Below are 23,008 nucleotides of genomic sequence, written 5' to 3'. Positions count from 1 at the left end.
CCTCACATCCCGGAGGATGGGCGGCCAGGCGGAGACGCTCCTCACTTCCCAGACGGGGCGGCAGCTGGGCAGAGGCTGCAATCTCGGCACTTTGGGAGGCCAAGGCAGGTGGCTGGGAGGTGGTTGTAGCGGGCCGAGATCACGCCACTGCACTCCAGCCTGGGCACCATTGAGCACCGAGTGAACGAGACTCCGTCTGCAATCCCGGCACCTCGGGAGGCCGAGGCTGGCTGATCACTCGCGGTTAGGAGCTGGAGACCAGCCCGGCCAACACAACGAAACCCCGTCTCCACCAAAAAAATACGAAAACCAGTCAGGCGTGGCGGCGCGCACCTGCAATCGCAGGCACTCGGCAAGCTGAGGCAGGAGAATCAGGCAGGGAGGTTGTAGTGAGCTGAGATGGCAGCAGTACCGTCCAGCTTCGGTTCGGCATCAGAGCCTGATATGTGTTTTAATGTGCACTTTTCTATCTGCTGTCAGTGTTAAGCATTCTCCATTTACTTAGCTATTTGGTTTTCTACTTCTATGAATTGGTATTTCATATCCCTGGACAGTTTTATATCTTCTTTTATTACTACCTATGTTAATTTTATCTATAATAGTATAGATGACATTTTTAAGAGAAAATCTTAATTTTTTAATCTTTTATTTTATTTTGGGTTCAAGGGTTGATATGGTTTGGCTGTGTCCCCACTCAAATCTCATCTTGAATTGTAATCCCCACCCAGTGGGAAGTCATTGGATCACGGTGGCAGTTCTCCCCATGTTGTTCTCATGATAGTGAGTTCTCATTAGATCTGATAGTTTTGTAAGTGTTTGGCAAGTTTCTTCTTCATTCATTCTCTCGCCTGCCACCTTGTGAAGAAGGTGCCTGCCTCCCCCTCGCTTTCTGCCATGATTGTAAGTTTCCTGAGGCCTCCTAAGCCATACAGAACTGTGAGTCAATTAAACCTCTTTTCTTTATAAATTACTCAGTCTCAGGCAGTTCTTATAGCAATGTGAGAACGGACTAACATGGGGTACATGTACAAGTTCATTATATAGGTAAATCGCATGTCATGGGGGGTTTGATGTACAGATTATCTCATCACCCAGGTAATAAGAATAGTACTGGACAGGTAGTTCTTCAGTCCTCACCCTTTACCCACCCTCTACCCTCAAGTAGATCCTGGTGCCTGTTTTTCTTTTCTTTGTGTTAATATGTACTTGATGTTTAGCTCCCACTTATAAGTGAGAACATTCAGTACTTGGTTTTCTATTCCTGTGTTAATTTTCTTAGGATAATGGTCTCCAGCTCATCCATGTTTCTGCAAAGGACATGATTTCATTCTTTTTTTATAGCTACATAGTATTCCATGGTGTATATGTATCACACCAAAATATGTACATTTTCTTCATCCAGTCTACCATTGATTGGTATTTAGGTTGATTCCATGTCTTTGTTATTGTGAATAGTGCTGCGGTGAACATACATGTGCATATATCTTTGTAATAGATTGATTTATATCCCTTTGGGTATATACCCAATAGTGGTATTGCTGGATCGAATAGTAATTCTGTTTTTAAGTTCTTTCAGAAGTTGCAAAACTGCTTTCCACAATGGCTGAACTAATTTATATTTCCACCAGCAGTGTATAAGCCTTCCCTTTACTCCACAACTTTGACAGCATCTGTTGTTGTTTTTGACATTTTCATAATAGTAATTCTGACTGGCGTACATGATATTAATATCTCATTATGGTTTTGATTTGCATTTCTCTAATGATTGCTGATGTTGAGCATTTTTTCATATGCTTATTGGCAGGATGTATGTCTCCTTTTTTTTTTCTTTTGAAGTCTTTATTTTTATTTTTTATTATACTTCAAGTTTTAGGGTACATGTGCACAACGTGCAGGTTAGTTACATATGTATACATGTGCCATGTTGGTGTGCTGCACCCAGCAGCTCATCATTTAACGTTAGGTATATCTCCAAATGCTATCCCTCCCCCTCCCCCACCCCACAACAGGCCCCAGTGTGTGATGTTCCCTTCCTGTGTCCATGTGTTCTCATTGTTCAATTCCCACCTATGAGTGAGAACATGCAGTGTTTGGTTTTCTGTCCTTGAGATAGTTTGCTGAGAATGATGATTTCCAGCTTCATACATGTCCCTACAAAGGACACGAACTCATCATTTTTTATGGCTGCTTAGTATTCAATGGTGTATATGTGCCACATTTTCTTAATCCAGTCTGTCATTGTTGGACATTTGGGTTGGTTCCAAGTCTTTGCTATTGTGAATAGTGCCACAATAAACATACATGTGCATGTGTCTTTACAGCAGCATGACTTATAATCCTTTGGGTATATACCCAGTAATGGGATTTCTGGGTCAAATGGTATTTCTAGTTCTAGATCCCTGAGGAATCACCACACTGACTTCCACAACGGTTGAACTAGTTTACAGTCCCACCAACGGTGTAAAAGTGTTCCTATTTCTCCACATCCTCTCCAGCACCTGTTGTTTCCTGACTTTTTAATGATCGCCATTCTAACTGGTGTGAGATGGTATCTCATTGTGGTTTTGATTTGCATTTCTCTGATGGCCAGTGATGATGAGCATTTTTTCATGTGTCTTTTGGCTGCATAAATGTCTTCTTTTGAGAAGTGTCTGTTCATATCCTTTGCCCACTTTTTGATGGGGTTGTTTATTTTTTTCTTGTACATTTGTTTGAGTTCATTGTAGATTCTGGATATTAGCCCTTTGTCAGATGAGTAGATTGCAAAAATGTTCTCCCATTCTGTAGGTTGCCTGTTCACTCTGATGGTAGTTTCTTTTGCTGTGCAGAAGCTCTTTAGTTTAATTAGATCCCATTTGTCAATTTTGGCCTTTGTTGCCATTGCTTTTGGTGTTTTAGACATGAAGTCCTTGCCCATGCCTATGTCCTGAATGGTATTGCCTAGGTTTTCTTCTAGGGTTTTTATGGTTTTAGGTCTAACATTTAAGTCTTTAATCCATCTTGAATTAATTTTTGTCTGAGGTGTAAGGAAGGGATCCAGTTTCAGCTTTCTACATATGGCTAGGCAGTTTTCCCAGCACCACTTATTAAATAGGGAATCATTTCCCCATTTCTTGTTTTTGTCAGGTTTGTCAAAGATCAGATGGTTGTAGATATGCAGCGTTATTTCTGAGGGCTCTGTTCTGTTCCATTGGTCTATATCTCTGTTTTGGTACCAGTACCATGCTGTTTTGGTTACTGTAGCCTTGTAGTACAGTTTGAAGTCAGGTAGCGTGATGCCTCCAGCTTTGTTCTTTTGGCTTAGGATTGACTTGGCAATGCAGGCTCTTTTTTGGTTCCATATGAACTTTAAAGTAGTTTTTTCCAATTCTGTGAAGAAAGTCATTGGTAGCTTGATGCAGATGGCATTGAATCTATAAATTACCTTGGGCAGTATGGCCATTTTCATAATACTGATTCTTCCTATCCATGAGCATGGAAGGTTCTTCCATTTGTTTGTATCCTCTTTTATTTCATTGAGCAGTGGTTTGTAGTTCTCCTTGAAGAGGTCCTTCATGTCCCTTGTAAGTTGGATTCCTAGGTATTTTATTCTCTTTGAAGCAATTGTGAATGGGAGTTCACTCATGATTTGGCTCTCTGTTTGTCTGTTATTGGTGTATAAGAATGCTTGTGATTTTTGCACATTGATTTTGTATCCTGAGACTTTGCTGAAGTTGCCTATCAGCTTAAGGAGATTTTGGGCTGAGACAATGGCATTTTCTAGATACACAGTCATGTCATCTGCAAACAGGGACAATCTGACTTCCTCTTTTCTTGATTGAATACCCTTTATTTCCTTCTCCTGCCTGATTGCCCTGGCCAGAACTTCCAACACTATGTTGAATAGGAGTGGTGAGAGAGGGCTTCCCTGTCTTGTGCCAGTTTTCAAAGGGAATTCTTCCAGTTTTTGCCCATTCAGTATGATATTGGCTGTGGGTTTGTCATAAATAGCTCTTATTATTTTGAGATATGTCCAATCAATACCTAATTTATTGAGAGTTTTTAGCATGAAGGGCTGTTGAATTTTGTCAAAGGCCTTTTCTGCATCTATTGAGATAATCATATGGTTTTTGTCATTGGTTCTGTTTATATGTTGGATTATGTTTATTGATTTGCATATGTTGAACCAGCCTTGCATCCCAGGGATGAAGCCCACTTGATCGTGGTGGATAAGCTTTTTGATGTGCTGCTGGATTCGGTTTGCCAGTATTTTATTGAGGATTTTTGCATCGATGTTCATCAGGGATATTGGTCTAAAATACTCTTTTTTTGTTGTGTCTCTGCCAGGCTTTGGTATCAGGATGATGCTGGCCTCATAAAATGAATTAGGGAGGATTCCCTCTTTTTCTATTGATTGGAATAGTTTCAGAAGGAATGGTACCAGCTCCTCCTTGTACCTCTAGTAGAATTCAGCTGTGAATCCATCTGGTCCTGGACGTTTTTTGGTTGGTAAGCTATTAATTATTGTCTCAATTTCAGCTCATGTTATTGGTCTATTCAGAGATTCAACTTCTTCCTGGTTTAGCCTTGGGAGGGTGTATGTGTTGAGGAATTTATCCATTTCTTCTAGATTTTCTAGTTTATTTGCATAGAGGTGTTTATAGTATTCTCTGATGGTAGTTTGTATTTCTGTGGGATCAGCGGTGATATCCCCTTTATCATTTTTTATTGCATCTATTTGATTCTTCTCTCTTTTCTTCTTTATTAGTCTTGCTAGCAGTCTATCAATTTTGTTGATCTTTTCAAAATACCGGCTCCTGGATTCATTGATTTTTTGAAGGGTTTTTTGTGTCTCTATTTCCGTCAGTTCTGCGCTGATCTTAGTTATTTCTTGCCTTCTGCTAGCTTTTGAATGTGTTTGCTCTTGCTTCTCTAGTTCTTTTAATTGTGATGTTAGGGTGTCAATTTTAGATCTTTCCTGCTTTCTCTTGTGGGCATTTAGTGCTATAAATTTCCCTCTACACACTGCTTTGAATGTGTCCCAGGGATTCTGGTATGTTGTGTCTTTGTTCTCATTGGTTTTAAAGAACATCTTTATTTCTGCCTTCATTTTGTTGTGTACCCAGTAGTCATTCAGGAGCAGGTTGTTCAGTTTCCATGTAGTTGAGCGGGTTTGAGTGAGTTTCTTAATCCTGAGTTCTAGTTTGACTGCACTGTGGTCTGAGAGACAGTTTGTTATAATTTCTGTTCTTTTACATTTGCTGATGAGTGCTTCCAACTGTGTGGTCAATTTTGAAATAAGTGTGGTGTGATGCTGAGAAGAATGTATATTCTGTTGATTTGGGGTGGAGAGTTCTGTAGATGTCTATTAGGTCTGCTTGGTGCAGAGCTAAGTTCAATTCCTGGATATCCTTGTTAACTTTCTGTCTCATTGATCTGTTTAATGTTGACAGTGGGGTGTTAAAGTCTCCCATTATTATTGTGTGGGAGTCTAAGTCTCTTTGTAGGTCTCTAAGGACTTGCTTTATGAATCTGGGTGCTCCTGTATTGGGTGCATATATATTTAGGATAGTTAGCTCTTCTTGTTGAATTGATCCCTTTACCATTATGTAATGGCCTTCGTCTCCTTTGATCTTTGTTGGTTTAAAGTCTGTTTTATTAGAGACTAGAATTGCAACCCCTGCCTTTTTTTGTTTTCCACTTGCTTGGTAGATCTTCCTCCATCCCTTTATTTTGAGCCTATGTGTGTCTCTGCATGTGAGATGGATTTCCTGAACACAGCACACTGATGGTTCTTGACTCTTTATCCAATTTGCCAGTCTGTGTCTTTTAATTGGAGCATTTAGCCCATTGACACTTAAGGTTAATATTGTTATGTGTGAATTTGATCCTGTCATTATGATGTTAGCTGGTTATTTTGCTCGTTAGTTGATGCAGTCTCTTCCTAGCCTCGATAGTCTTTACAATTTGGCATGTTTTTGCAGTGGCTGATACCGGTTGTTCCTTTCCATGTTTAGTGCTTCCTTCAGGAGCTCTTTTAGGCAGGCCTGGTGGTGAAAAAATCTCTCAGCATTTGCTTGTCTGTAAAGGATTTTATTTCTCTTTCACTTAGGAAGCTTAGTTTGGCTGGATATTAAATTCTGGGTTGAAAATTCTTTTCTTTAAGAATGTTGAATATTGGCCCCCACTCTCTTCTGGCTTGTAGAGTTTCTGCCAAGAGATCAGCTGTTAGTCTGATGGGCTTCCCTTTGTGGGTAACCCAACTTTTCTCTCTGGCTGCCCTTAACATTTTTTCCTTCATTTCAGCTTTGGTGAATCTGACAATTACGTGTCTTGGAGTTGCTCTTCTCGAGGAGTATCTTTGTGGCGTTCTCTGTATTTCCTGAATTTGAATGTTGGCCTGCCTTGCTAGGTTGGGTAAGTTCTCCTGGATAATATCCTGCAGAGTGTTTTCCAACTTGTTCCATTCTCCCTGTAACTTTCAGGTACACCAATCAGACGTAGATTTGGTCTTTTCACATAGTCCTATATTTCTTGGAGGCTTTGTTTCTTTTTATTCTTTTTTCTTTAAGTTTCTCTTCTCGCTTCATTTCATTCATTTGATCTTCCATCACTGATACCCTTTCTTCCAGTTGATCAGATAGGCTTGTGCATTTGTCACGTAGTTCTCGTGCCATGGTTTTCAGCTCCATCAGGTCCTTTAAGGACTTCTCTGCATTGGTTATTCTAGTTAGCTATTCGTCTAATTCTTTTTCAAGGTTTTTAACTTCTTTGCCATGGGTTCGAACTTCCTCCTTTAGCTTGGTGTAGTTTGATCGTCCGAAGCCTTCTTCTCTCAACTCATCAAAGTCTTTCTCCATCCAGCTTTGTTCCGTTGCTGTTGAGGAGCTGCATTCCTTTGGAGGAGGAGAGGCATTCTGATTTTTAGAGTTTCCAGTTTTTCTGCTCTGTTTTTTCCCCATCTTTGTGGTTTTATCTGCCCTTGGCCTTTGATGATGGTGACGTACAGATGGGGTTTTGATGTGGATGTCCTTTCTGTTGGTTAGTTTTCCTTCTAACAGTCAGGACCCTAATTTGTTAGTTTTCCTTCTAACAAACAGTCAGGACCCTAAGCTGCAGGTCTGTTGGAGTTTGCTGGAGGTCCACTCTAGACCCTGTTTGCCTGGGTATCAGCAGTGGAGGCTGCAGAACAGCAGATATTGGTGAACAGCAGATGTTGCTGCTTGATCGTTCCTCTGGAAGTTTTGTCTCAGAGGAGTACCTGGCCATGTGAGGTGTCAGTCTGCCCCTACTGGGGGGTGCCTCCCAGTTAGGCTACTTGGGGGTCAGGGACCCACTTGAGGAGGCAGTCTGTCCATTCTCAGATCTCCAGCTGCATGCTGGGAGAACCACCACTCTCTTCAAAGCTGTCAGACAGGGACATTTAAGTCTGCGGAGGATTCTGCTGCCTTTTGTTTGGCAATGTCCTGCCCTCAGAGGTGGAGTCTACAGAGGCAGGCAGGCCTCCTTGAGTTGCGGTGGGCTCTACCCAGTTCGAGCTTCCTGGCTGCTTTGTTTACCTACTCAAGCCTCGGCAATGGCAGGCGCCCCTCCCCCAGACTCACTGCCGCCTTGCAGTTTGATCTCAGACTGCTGTGCTAGCAATGAGTGAGGCTCCTTGGGCCTAGGATCCTCCAAGCCATGTGCGGGATATAATCTCCTGGTGTGCCGTTTGCTAAGACCGTTGGAAAAGCGCGGTATTAGGGTGGGAGTGACCCAATTTTCCAGGTGCCGTCTGTCACCCCTTTCTTTGAGTAGGAAAGGGAATTCCCTGACCCCTTGCGCTACCCAGGTGAGGCAATGCCTCACCCTGCTTCGGCTCACACTCGGTGCGCTGCACCCACTGTCCTGCACCCACTTTCCGACACTCCCCAGTGAGATGAACCCCGTACCTCAGTTGGAAATGCAGAAATCACCTGTGTTCTGCGTTGCTCACGCTGGGAGCTGTAGACTGGAGCTGTTCCTATTTGGCCATCTTGGCTCCACCCCACTATGTCTTCTTTTGAAAAGTATCTGTTCATATCATTTGCCTACTTTTTAATGGGGTGGTTTTTTGCTTATAAATGTAAGTACCTTATAGATTCTGGATAGTAGACCTTTGTTGGTTGCATAGTTTGAAAATATTTTCTCTGATTCTATACTTTATCTGTTTACTCTGTTGATAGTTTCCTTTGCTAGGCAAAAGCCCTTTAGTTTAATTGGGTCTCATTTGTCAATTACTGTTTCTGTCACATTTGCTTTAGACATCTTTGTTATGGACTCTTTGCCCAGTCCTATGTCCAGAAGTGTATTTCCTAGGCTATCTTCCAGAATTTTTATAATTTTAGGTTTTACATTTAAGTCTTTAATGCATCCTGAGTTTGTTTTTGTAGATGGTGTAAGGAAGGGGTTCAGTTTCAATCTTCTGCATATGGCTGGCCAGTTATCTCAGCATCATTGATTGAATAGGGAATCTTTTCCTGTTGTCTATGTTCATCAACTTTGTCAAAGATCAGATGGTTGTAGGTGTGTGGCATTATTTCTGGCCTCTCTAACCTGTTCCATTGGCCTATGTATCTGTTCTTGTGCCAGTACCATGCTGTTTTGGTTACTGTAGCCTTGTAGTATAGTTTTAAGTTGGGTAACATAATGCCTCCAGCTCTGTTCTTTTTGCTTAGGACTTCCTTGGCTTATTCAGGCTTTTTTTAAAGGTTCTTTATAAATTTTAAAATACTTTTTTCTAATTTGGTGAAGAATGGCATTGGTAGTTTGAAAGGAATAGCATTGAATCTATAAATTGCTTTGGGTAATATGGCCAGTTTAACAGTATTGATTCCTCCTATCACGGGCATGGAATGTTTTTCCATTTGTTTGTGTCGTTTCTGATTTTTTTTTTTAAGCCGTGTTTTGTAACTCTTGTTGTAGAGATCTTTCACCTTCCTCGTAGCTGTATTCCTAGGTATGTTATTCTTTTTGTGGCTATTGTGGACAGGATTGTGTTCTTGATTTGGCTTTCAGTTTGGAGGTTGTTGGTGTATAAAAACGCTATTGAATTTTGTACATTGATTTTGTATCCTGAAACTTTGCTGAAGTTGTTTATCAGATCTAGGAGCTTTTGGGCAGAGACTATGGAGTTTCCTAGGTGTAGAATCACATTGTCTGCAAACAGAGATAGTCTGACTTCCTCTCTTCCTATGTGGAGGCCTCTCATTTCTTTCTCCTGCCTGATTGCTCTGGCTAGGACTTGCAGTACTATATCGAATAGGAGTGATGAGAGTGGGCATCCTGTCTTGTTCCAGTTCTCAAGGGGAATGCTTCCAGCTTTTGCCCATTCAGTATGATGTTGGCAATGGGTTTCTCATAGATGGCTCTTATTATTTTAAGGTTTATTCCTTAAATGCCTAGTTTATTGAGAGGTTAAAACATGAATGATGTTGAATTTTATCAAAAGCATTTTCTGCATTTATGAAGATGATCATGTGGTTTTTGTTTTTAGTTCTGTTTATGTGATAAATCACATTTATTGATTTGCATATGTTGAACCAACCTTGCATCCCAGGAATAAAGCCTACTTGATCATGGTGGATAAGCTTTTTGATGTGCTGCTGGATTTGATTTGCCAGTATTTTTTTGAGGATTTTTGCATCTATGTTCATCAAGGATATTGGCCTGAAATTTTGTTGTTGTTGTTGTGTCTCTGGCGGGTTTTGGTATCAGGATAATGCTGGCCTCAAAGAATGAGTTAGGGAGGAGTCCTTCCTCAATTTTTGGAATAGTTTCAGTAGGAATGGTACCAGTTCTTTATACACCTGATAGAATTTGGCTATGACTCTGTCTTGTCCTGGGCTTTTTTTGGTTGGCAGGCTTTTTATTACTGATTCAGTTTCAGAACTTGTTATTGGTCTATTCAGGGATTCAGTTTCTTCCTGGTTCAGTCTTGGGTGGTTGTACGTGTCCATGGATTTATCCATTTCTTCTAGGTTTTATACCTCATATGTTCGTAGTAGTCTCTGATGTTTTTTGTAATTCTGTGGGGTCAGTGGTAACATCCCCTTTGTCATATCTAATTGTTTTTATTTGTATCTTCTGTCTTTTATTAATCTAGCTAGCAGTCTCTATCTCATTAACTTTTTCAAAAAACCAACTCCTGTATTTGTTGATCTTTTTTCTTTTATTTGAGACAGGGTCTCACTCTGTCACCCAGTCTGGAGCACAGTTGCATGATCTCAGTTCACAGCAGCCTCAACCTCCCATACTCAAGCAATCCTCCCACCTCAGCCTCCCAAGTAGCTGGAACTATAGGTGTACTTCATCATACCCAGCTAATTTTTTGATATTTTGTAGAGACAAGGTCTCACTGTGTTGCCCAGGCTGGTCTCAAACTCCTGAGCTCAAGAAACCATCCCACCTCAGCCTCCCAAATTGCTGGGATTACAGGCATTAGCCACCATATCCAGGCTGTGGATCTTTTGAATAGTTTTTTGCATCTAAATTTTCTTCAGTTCAGCTGTGATTTTGGTTATTTCTTGTTTTTTGCTTGCTTTGGGGTTGGTTTCCTCTTGTTTCTTTAGTTTCTCTAGTTGTGATATTAGGTTGTTAATTTGAGATCTTTCTAACTTTTTGATGTGGGTATTTAATGCTATAAATTTCCCTCTTAACACTACCTTAGCTGTGTCCCAGAGATTCTGGTATTGAAGCAGCCCTGTTGTCTAGGGTGATACCTAAGGTTCATTGTCTCATGGGCAAGGAAATAAAGGATATGGACACACAAAGAATGAGTTTAAGAGAGCGTAAGTTTAATAGGTGAAAGAAAGAATAGCTCCATGCTAGAGAGAGGGGTCCTAGAGAAATAAGTTGCTGGATCTGCAGTGAAATGCAGGGGTTTTTATAGGTGCCTGGTGAGGAGGCAGTTTCTGATTTACATAGGGTGCAAAAGATTGATTAGACCAGGTGTGCATAGGACACTAAAAACTGGTTAGGAATAGCTGTGCCATTTGCATAGGGTATGAAAAGCTGGTCACCCCTACCCAAATTTTATTATGCAGGTGGGTCCTCTGCCTGGCCTGTGCCACACTGCCCATTCCTTTACTGTACATGTGGTAATAAACAAAAAAAGGGAAGATGGAGCCTCTATGTTGGACATGCCTGGCCCACAGGTAGCCCTTTTCTATTGACACAGCTGCTGACATTCCCCTGTGCAAGATTCCAGCTCGTTTATCTATGTTTGCAGCTTGATTTTTCAGGCTTCTCTTTGTTGGAAGAAAATAATTTTTTTTTTTGAGACAGAGTAATGCTTTGTCACCCAGGATGGAGTGCAGTGGGTTCAAGTGATTCTCCTGCCTCAGCCCCCTGAGTAGCTGGAATTACAGGTGTGCCCCAACACACCTAGCTAATTTTTGTATTTTTAGTAAAGATGGGGTTTCACCATGTTAGCCCAGGCTGGTCTCAAACTCCTGACCTCAAGTGATCTGCCTGCCTCAGCCTCCCAAAGTGCTGGGATTACAGGCATAAGCTACCATGCCTGGCTGGAAAAAAATAATTTCTTGTACTGCGTTTTGTTAAAAGGGAAGCTCTACTGAGGACTCTTTTACCCTCACTATCTGCCTTAATAATTTCTTTCTACCCCCTGTATCATATTTCCCCCCTGAGGAGTGGAAACACTACAGCTGGTAGGGGTATTGGAGGACAACTCTTTCTGGCTACTTCCTGCTAAAGAGGGGCATCATGTGGGGAACAGCAGCTAAGGCTCCTTCTGGAGTTGATCTAAAGGTTCTTGGAAGAAAGGCATGTCCATGTGTGGTTCCATCTGCAGCACCATTTGGAGTTTAATAGCTTCTAGGCAAGAAGAGATAAATTTTACAAGAAGGCTTAGAATATAGGGTTTGAATATGAATATTAAGAATCCCGCTGGGAGCCAAGATGGCCGAATAGGAACAGCTCCGAGCGTGAGCGACACAGAAGACGGGTGATTTCTGCATTTCCATCTGAGGTACTGGGTTCATCTCACTCGGGAATGCCAGACAGTGAGCGCAGGTCAGTGGGTGCACGCCCCATGCGCGAGCCAAAGCAGGGCGAGGCATTGCCTCACTTGGGAAGTGCAAGGGGTCAGGGAGTTCCCTTTCTGAGTCAAAGAAAGGGGTGACAGACGGCACCTGGAAAATCAGGTCACTCCCACCCGAATACTGCGCTTTTCCGACAGGCTTAAAAAACAGCGCACCATGAGATTATATCCCACACCTGGCTCAGAGGGTCCTACGCCCACGGAGTCTCACTGATTGCTAGCACAGCAGTCTGAGACCAAACTGCAAGGCAGCAGCGAGGCTGGGGGAGGAGCGCCCACCATTGCCAGGCTTGATTAGGTAAATAAAGCAGCCGGGAAGCTCAAACTGGGTGGAGCCCACCACAGCTCAAGGAGGCCTGCCTGTCTCTGTAGGCTCCACCTCTGGGGGCAGGGCACAGACAAACAAAAAGACAGCAGTAACCTCTGCAGACTTAAATGCCCCTGTCTGACAGCTTTGAAGAGAGTGGTGGTTCTCCCAGCACGCAGCTGGAGATCTGAGAACGGGCAGACTGCCTCCTCAAGTGGCTCCCTGACCCCTGAGCAGCCTAACTGGGAGGCACCCCCCAGCAGGGGCACACTGACACCTCACACCGCAGGGTACTCCAACAGACCTGCAGCTGAGGGTCCTCTCTGTTAGAAGGAAAACTAACAAACAGAAAGGATATCCACACCAAAAACCCATCTGTACATCACCATCATCAAAGACCAAAAGTAGATAAAACCACAAAGATGGGGAAAAAACAGAACAGAAAAACTGGAAACTCTAAAAAGCAGAGCGCCTCTCCTCCTCCAAAGGAACGCAGTTCCTCACCAGCAACGGAACAAAGCTGGATGGAGAATGACTTTGACAAGCTGAGAGAAGAAGGCTTCAGACGATCAAATTACTCTGAGCTACGGGAGGACATTCAAACCAAAGGCAAAGAAGTTGAAAACTTAGAAAAAAATTTAGAAGAATGTATAACTAGAATAACCAATACAGAGAAGTGCTTAAAGGAGCTGATGGAGCTGAAAACCAAGGCTCGAGAACGACGTGAAGAATGAAGAAGCCTCAGGAGCCGATGTGATCAACTGGAAGAAAGGGTATCAGCGATGGAAGATGAAATGAATGAAATGAAGCGAGAAGGGAAGTTTAGAGAAAAAAGAATAAAAAGAAATGAGCAAAGCCTCCAAGAAATATGGGACTATGTGAAAAGACCAAATCTACATCTGATTGGTGTACCTGAAAGTGATGGGGAGAATGGAACCAAGTTGGAAAACACTGCAGGATATTATCCAGGAGAACTTCCCCAATCTAGCAAGGCAGGCCAACGTTCAGATTCAGGAAATACAGAGAATGCCACAAAGATACTCCTCAAGAAGAGCAACTCCAAGACATGTAATTGTCAGATTCACCAAAGTTGAAATGAAGGAAAAAATGTTAAGGGCAGCCAGAGAGAAAGGTCGGGTTACCCTCAAAGGGAAGCCCCATCAGACTAACAGCGGATCTCTCGGCAGAAACCCTACAAGCCAGAAGAGAGTGGGGGCCAATATTCAACATTCTTAAAGAAAAGAATTTTCAACCCAGAATTTCATATCCAGCCAAACTAAGCTTCATAAGTGAAGGAGAAATAAAATACTTTACAGACAAGCAAATGCTGAGAGATTTTTTCACCACCAGGCCTGCCTTACAAGAGCTCCTGAAGGAAGCACTAAACATGGAAAGGAACAACCGATACCAGCCGCTGCAAAATCATGCCAAAATGTAAAGACCATCGAGACTAGGAAGAAACTGCATCAACTAACGAGCAAAATAACCAGCTAACATCATAATGACAGGATCAAATTCACACATAACAATATTAACTTTAAATGTAAATGGACTAAATGCTCCAATTAAAAGACACAGACTGGCAAATTGGATAAAGAGTCAAGACCCATCAGTGTGCTGTATTCAGGAAACCCATCTCACGTGCAGAGACACACATAGGCTCAAAATAAAAGGATGGAGGAAGATCTACCAAGCCAATGGAAAACAAAAAAAGGCAGGGGTTGCAATCCTAGTCTTGGATAAAACAGACTTTAAACCAACAAAGATCAAAAGAGACAAAGAAGGCCATTACATAATGTTAAAGGGATCAATTCAACAAGAAGAGCTAACCTAAATATATATGCACCCAATACAGGAGCACCAAGATTCATAAAGCAAGTCCTGAGTGTCCTACAAAGAGACTTAGACTCCCACACATTAATAATGGGAGACTTTAACACCCCACTGTCAACATTAGACAGATCAATGAGACAGAAAGTCAACAAGGATACCCAGGAATTGAACTCAGCTCTGCACCAAGCAGACCTAATAGACATCTACAGAACTCTCCACCCCAAATCAACAGAATTTACATTCTTTTCAGCACCACACCACACCTATTCCAAAATTGACCACATACTTGGAAGTAAAGCTCTCCTCAGCAAATGTAAAAGAACAGAAATTATAACAAACTATCTCTCAGACCACAGTGCAATCAAACTAGAACTCAGGATTAAGAATCTCACTCAAAACCGCTCAACTACATGGAAACTGAACAGCCTGCTCCTGAATGACTACTGGGTACATAACGAAATGAAGGCAGAAATAAAGATGTTCTTTGAAACCAACGAGAACAAAGACACAACATACCAGAATCTCTGGGACACATTCAAAGCAGTATGTAGAGGGAAATTTATAGCACTAAATGCCCACAAGAGAAAGCAAGAAAGATCCAAAATTGACAACCTAACATCACAATTAAAAGAACTAGAAAAGCAAGAGCAAACACATTCAAAAGCTAGCAGAAGGCAAGAAATAACTAAAATCAGAGCAGAACTGAAGGAAATAGAGACACAAAAAACCCTTCAAAAAATTAATGAATCCAGGAGCTGGTTTTTTGAAAGGATCAACAAAATTGATAGACCGCTAGCAAGACTAATAAAGAAAAAAAGAGAGAAGAATCAAATAGACGCAATCAAAAATGATAAAGGGGATATCACCACCGATCCCACAGAAATACAAACTACCATCAGAGAATACCACAAACACCTCTACGCAAATAAACTAGAAAATCTAGAAGAAATGGATAAATTCCTGGACACATACACTCTCCCAAGACTAAACCAGGAAGAAGTTGAATCTCTGAATAGACCAATAACAGGAGCTGAAATTGTGGCAATAATCAATAGCTTACCAACCAAAAAGAATCCAGGACCAGATGGATTCACAGCTGAATTCTACCAGAGGTACAAGGAGGAACTAGTACCATTCATTCTGAAACCATTCCAATCAATAGAAAAAGAGGGAATCCTCCCTAACTCATTTTATGAGGCCAGCATCATTCTGATACCAAAGCCAGGCAGAGACACAACAAAAAAAGAGAATTTTAGACCAATATCCTTGATGAACATTGATGCAAAAATCCTCAATAAAATACTGACAAAACGAATCCAGCAGCACATCAAAAAGCTTATCCACCACGATCAAGTGGGCTTCATCCCTGGGATGCAAGGCTGGTTCAATATACGCAAATCAATAAATGTAATCCAGCATATAAACAGAACCAAAGACAAAAACCACATGATTATCTCCATAGATGCAGAAAAAGCCTTTGACAAAATTCAACAAGCCATGCTAAAAACTCTCAATAAATTAGGTATTGATGGGACGTATTTCAAAATAATAAGAGCTATCTATGACAAACCCACAGCCAATATCATACTGAATGGGCAAAAACTGGAAGCATTCCCTTTGAAAACTGGCACAAGACAGGGATGCCCTCTCTCACCACTCCTATTCAACATAGTGTTGGAAGTTCTGGCCAGGGCAATTAGGCAGGAGAAGGAAATAAAGGGTATTCAATTAGGAAAAGAGGAAGTCAAATTGTCCCTCTTTGCAGACAACATGATTGTATATCTAGAAAACCCCATTGTCTCAGCCCAAAATCTCCTTAAGCTGATAAGCAGCTTCAGCAAGTCTCAGGATACAAAGTCAATGTACAAAAATCACAAGTATTCTTATACACCAACAACAGACAGAAAGCCAAATCATGAGAGAACTCCCATTCACAATTGCTTCAAAGAGAATAAAATACCTAGGAATCCAACTTACAAGGGATGCGAAGGACCTCTTCAAGGAGAACTACAAACCACTGCTCAATGAAATAAAAGAGGATACAAACAAATGGAAGAACATTCCATGCTCATGGGTAGGAAGAATCAATATCGTGAAAATGGCCATACTGCCCAAGGTAATTTACAGATTCAATGCTATCCCCATCAAGCTACCAATGCCTTTCTTCAAAGAATTGGAAAAAACTACTTTAAAGTTCATATGGAACCAAAAAAGAGCCCGCATCGCCAAGTCAATCCTAAGCCAAAAGAACAAAGCTGGAGGCATCACACTACCTGACTTCAAACTATACTATAAGGCTACAGTAACCAAAACAGCATGGTACTGGTACCAAAACAGAGATATAGATCAATGGAACAAAACAGAGCCCTCAGAAATAATGCCACATATCTACAACTATCTGATCTTTGACAAACCTGAGAAAAACAAGCAATGGGGAAAGGATTCCCTATTTAATAAATAAGCTGAAACTGGATCCCTTCCTTACACCTTATACAAAAATCAATTCAAGATGGATTAAAGACTTAAATGTTAGACCTAAAACCATAAAAACCCTAGAAGAAAACCTAGGCATTACCATTCAGGACATAGGCATGGGCAAGGACTTCATGTCTAAAACACCAAAAGCAATGGCAACAAAAGCCAAAACTGACAAAGGGGTTCTAATTAAACTAAAGAGCTTCTGCACAGCAAAAGAAACTACCATCAGAGTGAACAGGCAACCTACAAAATGGGAGAAACTTTTCACAACCTACTCATCTGACAAAGGGCTAATATCCAGAATCTACAATGAACTCAAACAAATTTACAAGAAAAAAACAAACAACCCCATCAAAAAGTGGGCAAAGGACATGAACAGACACTTCTCAAAAGAAGACATTTATGCAGCCAAAAGACACATGAAAAAATGCTCATCATCACTGGCCGTCAGAGAAATGCAAATCAAAACCACAATGAGATACCATCTCACACCAGTTAGAATGGCAATCATTAAAAAATCAGGAAACAACAGGTGCTGGAGAGGATGTGGAGAAATAGGAACACTTTTACGCTGTTGGTGGGACTGTAAACTAGTTCAACCATTGTGGAAGTCAATGTGGCGATTCCTCAGGGATCTAGAACTGGAAATACCATTTGACCCAGCCATCCCATTACTGGGTATATACCCAAAGGACTATAAATCATGCTGCTATAAAGACACATGCACACGTATGTTTATTGCGGCATTATTCACAATAGCAAAGACTTGGAACCAACCCAAATGTCCAACAGTGATAGACTGGATTAAGAAAATGTGGCACATATACACCATGGAATACTATGCAGCCATTAAAAAATGATGAGTTCATGTCCTTTGTAGGGACATGGATGAAATTGGAAATCATCATTCTCAGTAAACTATCGCAAGAGCAAAAAACCAAACACCGCATATTCTCACTCATAGGTGGGAATTGAACAATGAGATCACATGGACACAGGAAGGGGAATATCACACTCTGGGGACTGTTGTGGGGTGGGGGGAGGGGGGAGGGATAGCATCAGGAGATATACCTAATGCTAGATGATGAGTTAGTGGGTGCAGCGCACCAGCATGGCACATGTATACATATGTAACTAACCTGCAGAATGTGCACATGTACCCTAAAACTTAAAGTATTAAAAAAAAAAATCCCATTATTAGTGGGGGTACTATAGGCTATAACCATGACAGTAGAGTTTGATACCTGATAGCCATTTGATGGGTTGTAATACTAGTTGCCTCCACCAGATGTCGCTGTACTTTACCAGAAGTGTAATATAAAAGCAACATTTTTCTTTGAAAAAAAAACATATATTCCCCCTTGACTTGCCATTAGAAGATAATTGTAGGCCTGGGCTATCTTTTATGACTTGTGATGTGATTGGGAGGAACACATTATTGGGTGGCTAGAGTAACTTTAGTGTTAACCTTGGCTAAATCTTTCCTGTAATTATTAATCCTGTTGTAAAACTTAGGCAGAATATTACAGCAATTAGAATATTCCATCCAGAATTCTACATTGCCGGTACCACAGTATATAGTCCTACTGCAAATAGCAGAGTAAGTATAACAGTTTACACAAGGGTGGTGTAGTAGATAATTTCCATCTTAAATTTTACTCACCAAGAATTTCCCTTTGGGAGTCTATGAAGTTACAAGTGTAATCTCATGGATAATCAAAATCTTCCCACAAGTATGCGTCAAGAAGAAGTTCTAGTATCTCACAGCAAATCTCGAGAGGAAAAGTAGAAATAACTGAAAGTATCTGATAAGGTAGGAGTGGGACTGAGTAGGATGAATAGCCCTTACTCATTTACTTATCTTTTATGATTTTCAGCTTAAGATCTCCTATTTCTTCACCTGGATATCCAGGACTTTCCTCTGGGCTGTCTGGGGTTGCTCTCTCTCTCAGGTTTCCAGGCTTTGACTTGAGTGATGCATCCAGGAGTCCATTCCTGTGACTTTTATCGCTGAGGGGTTGAAAGAACAGTGTAGGGCCCTTCCTAACTTGGGCTTAGGTAGGGAGACAGAGGGCAGAGTCTTTATTAATACCACATCTCCTGGGTTAAATAATGATGGTCCTATTTTGGGGGGTTGGGCTTCTGCTAGTTGTGTTAATTCCTGTTGGAAGTGAGCTAGGGAGGTTACATGCTTAACCAATTTAGAGGTGTCTTGGTCTAATAGAAAATCACTTGTAAGGAAAGGCTGTTAATACAGCATTTAAAACGGGGTCAGACCTAACTTTGAAGGGGTATTTCTTACCCACAGTAAAGCCATGGGAAGAAGAGTGACCCAAGGAAGGTTAGTTTCTTGGAATAGTTTTCTGAGATGTCTTTTGATAATATCGTTTGTCTTCTCTACCTTTCCTGAGGACTGGGGTCTCCAAGCACAATGGAGATGATACTGTATGCCTAGTGCCTTTGTGACCCCTTATGTGACAGCTGTCTTAAGCAAGGGGCCATTGTCACCTTGAAGGCACTTAGGTAGACTAAAGTGGGGAGTTATTTCATTAACAAACACTTTTATTACCTTGGAGGCCTTTTCTGTACAGCATGGAAATGCTTCTATCCAGTTAGTGAAAGTATCTACCCATACCAGGATGTATTGGATGTCCTTCTTTGGCATGTGGGTGAAGTCTATCTGCCAGTCTTTCCCTGGATGGCTTCCCATCCTTTAGGTTTGAGGAGGAAGGAGATGCCTGTTAAGGGGATTATTATTATTTTGAGACACAGTTTCACTCTGTTGCTCAGGCTTCAGTGTAGTGGCGTGATCTCAGCTCACTGCAACCTCCACCTCCTGTGTTAAAGCAATTCTTGTGCCTCAGCCTCCCAAGTAACTGGGATTACAGGCGTGCACCACCACATCTGGTTAATTTTTTTGTATTATTAGTAGAGATGGGGTTTTGCAATGTTGGCCAGGCTGGTCTCGAACTCCTGATGTCAAGTGATCCACCCGCCAAAGTGCTGGGATTACAGGTGTGAGCCACCGTGCCCAGCCAAGGGGATTATTTTTAAGACAGACTTCACAAGCACTAACAAGCTGCTTGACTGTTATTAAGTTCTCTCCTGAAAAATCTCTGGGCACACTGAAAAGTTTTATCCTTTCCCAAGTGAAAAGCTTGATGAAGGATCTTAAGGACTTTCCACTGGCGGGAGGCTGGCAAGTGGAGTTTGCCATCCTCTTACTGTAGCCATTCTGAGAGCTGAAAAGTATACCCTTGAGAAGTGGCCCACTCTGCCTCTGCAGGGGAGTACTGAGGCTTAATTTCTCTTATGGAGCCTTCCCAGATTAGAGGGGCTTCAAGTGCATTGAGGCCCTGAGGCTGACTTGCTGCTGACTTGGCTGCCTGATCAGCTAACTTGTTTCCTTAGGCTACTTCATCTGCTCCCTTCTGATGTCCCTTACAATGCATCACTGCTACCTCTCGTGGAAGGAAAACTGAGGATAATAACTTGTTAATTTCCTGATGGTATTTTATAGATTATCTTTAGTAGTAGGAAAGTGTCTTTCCTCCCAAATGGCAGCATGAGCATAAAGAACTAAGAAAGCATACTTGGATTCTGTGTAAATGTTAGCTACCTTTCCCTTGCTTAATTCAAGTGTTCTTGTAAGAGCTATCAGTTCAGCTAGTTGAATGCTTGTGCCTGGGGAGAGAGGTGCACTTTCAATGTCATTCAGAGTGTACATTGCATATCCCACCTTACAGACTCCTTGTTCCACAAAGGAACTTCCATTTGTGAAGAGGGTCCAATCTGGATTTTCTAGGGAAGTTTCCCTGAGAGCTTCCCTGGCTGCATAGGTCTGTACCACAACTTGTTCAGTCATGTTCAGGTTCCTCAGTTTCCTTGGGGAGGAAAGTGGCTGAGTTTAGGCAAGAGCAAGTTTTTAACTGGATTGTAGACCCTTCTAATATCAGAGCCTGATATTTAGGGAGTCAGCTTTCTGTTAGCCAAGGGCATCCCTTAGAGGACAGCAATCGTGCTACATTATGTGGGGTATAAACAGTTAAGCTATTTCCCAGGGTTAATTTGGTGGCCTCTGGTATCAGTAGGGCCACTGTGGCAATGGCTCAGAGGCATGATGGCCATTCTTTAGCCACCAAATCAAGTTCCTTACTTAGGGAGCCCACTGGCTGTTGAGCTGGTCCTCGGGCTTGAGTTAAAACTCCCAGGGCCATTCCCTTCCTTTCTGATACAAAAGATTGAAGACCCTCCCTATGGGAAGGCTGAGGACTGGTACCTTAAGTAAGGCTTGTTTTAACTGATTAAAGGCCTTTTGAGCTTCAGGTTCTCAGGTTAGGAAATGAGGTTTAGCCACTTGAGTTTCTTTCTTTTTTTTTTTTTGAGACAGAGTCTTGCTGTCACCCAGGCTGGAGCGCAGTGGCGTGATCTCAGCTCACTGCAACCTCCACCTCCCGGGTTCATGCGATTCTCCTGTCTCAGCCTCCTGGGTAGCTGGGAATACAGGCGTGTGCCACCATGCCTAGCTAATTTTTGTATTTTTAGTAGAGACGGGGTTTCACCATGTTGGCCAGGATGGTCTTGATCTCTTGACTTCATGATCCGCCCACCTCGGCCTCCCAAAGTGCTGGGATTACAGGCGTGAGCCACCGTGCCCGGCCTTGAGTTTTTTTTATATGGTGATATAGGGGGTAAACTATCTCACCATACCAAGATGAGTTTGCAGAATCCTGTAGTGCCCCCAAATCCTCTTAGTTGCTTGAAGGTTTTAGGGAGGGGGAAGGAGGAAATTGGCTTACTCCTTTCTTCCCCTAATGCTCTGGTCCCTTCTGACAACACTACACCCAGGTACTTCACTGAGGTTTGGCAAAGCTTGACCTTAGATTTTGAAAACTTATATCCTCTGTTGGCTAAGAAATTAAGAAGAGCTTCACTGCCTTCCTGAGATGCTTCCTCAGTTGGGGCACAAAACAGTATGTCATCTACATATGGCAAGACCCTGACCTGAGGATGGGAAAACTCAGAGAGGTCCTTTGACAGTACCTGTCCAAACAAGTGGGGACTGTCTCAAAATCCCTGAGGCAGCACTGTCCATGTTAACTGGGCATCTGGCCAGAGGGATCTTCGAAGGCAAACAGGTATCAAGAGTCAGGATGTAACGCTATATAGAAAAAGGCATCCTTTAGATCTAGGACTGAACCATTTAGTTCCCTCAGGTATTTGGGTTAGCAAAGTATAGGGATTAGGGACCACTGGATGAGTTGGAACTATGGCCTTATTGATGTGGAGGATCTGACCTAGTCTCCATTCTCCATTGGGTTTTTGCACTCCTAATATTGGGGTGTTGCAGGGGCTGCTACAAGGATTGAGGAGGCCCTGCATTTTCAGGTTATTAATGGCTTCTAGCCCCTCCTAGCCTTGGCTTTAGGGGATATTGTCTCTGGTTAAGAAAAGAAGTGGGATCCTTAAGATGGATCTGAACTGGCCTATTTTTCCTTGAGTTGCTCACACTTCTGGATTAATAATAGCTTCCATCTGGGGGAGACAAAGAGTTTGTCTTGGGGCTATAAGGATGCTGGCCCCCATGCAAGCTAAAATGTCTCTGCCTAATAAAGGAGTGGTACTTTCAGGCATGAGTAAGAAGGCATGTGTAAATAATAGGTCCTCCCAACTACAACTAAGGGGTTGAGAAAAATATCAGGTTAGAACTTTACCTGAGATGCCCATCATGGTCATGCTACGGGAAAAGGGGAGGCCTGGATTAGGGAGAAGAGGGATACTGGTTCCAATGTCTAGAAGAAGGTCCACCTTCCTTCCTTCCTTCAATTTTTAGAATCACCTGGGGCTCCTGTGCAGTAATGACAGTTTCAGCTGCTGGAGCCAGGGGTCTGAACCCCAGGACCCATCAGTCCTATTGGACCATCTGTGAGACTGGTTCTGAACCCAGTGACCTCCATCTCCAGGGGCAGTCTGATCTCCAGTGGTCCCAACCACTGGCTGGACATGGTTGGGGTGGCTTCTACTTGCTGCCTGGGCACTCCTTCTTAAAGTGCCCTGACTTGCCACACTGGTAGCAACTAATGGATACACCTTGGGGATCCTGGACTTTGCAAGTTTGCAAAGCAGCTACTAGAGCCTCTGCCTTCTCTCGTGTTTCCTCTCTTCCTCCAGGGCCTCCTTCTGGTCCCTATTACGAAAGACCAAGGTAACCACCCTCAAGTGGTTTTTCAAGGTGCTATCTGGTCCTATAGCCTGCTTCTACAGTTTCCTTCTAATATTGGGAGCTGCCAGTGTAATAAACTTGTCCTTGAGGGTTAGCTGTCCCTTGACTG

The 23,008-nt window shown here is 42.3% G+C and overlaps 1 protein-coding gene across 31 annotated transcripts in view; it reads left to right on the top strand.

Annotated features, from left to right (window-relative positions):
• XRRA1 (X-ray radiation resistance associated 1) overlaps nucleotides 1-23,008 on the top strand; it is a 109,648-nt gene that overhangs the window by 55,945 nt on the left and 30,695 nt on the right. The gene's annotated exons all lie outside the window — the stretch shown is intronic.

This window comes from Gorilla gorilla, chromosome 9 (genome assembly GCF_029281585.2).
Source record: "Gorilla gorilla gorilla isolate KB3781 chromosome 9, NHGRI_mGorGor1-v2.1_pri, whole genome shotgun sequence".
NCBI classification, from domain to species: Eukaryota; Metazoa; Chordata; class Mammalia; order Primates; family Hominidae; genus Gorilla; species Gorilla gorilla.
Note: the sequence above shows the minus strand (reverse complement) of the source record. Positions and strands in the feature narration are given on the sequence as shown.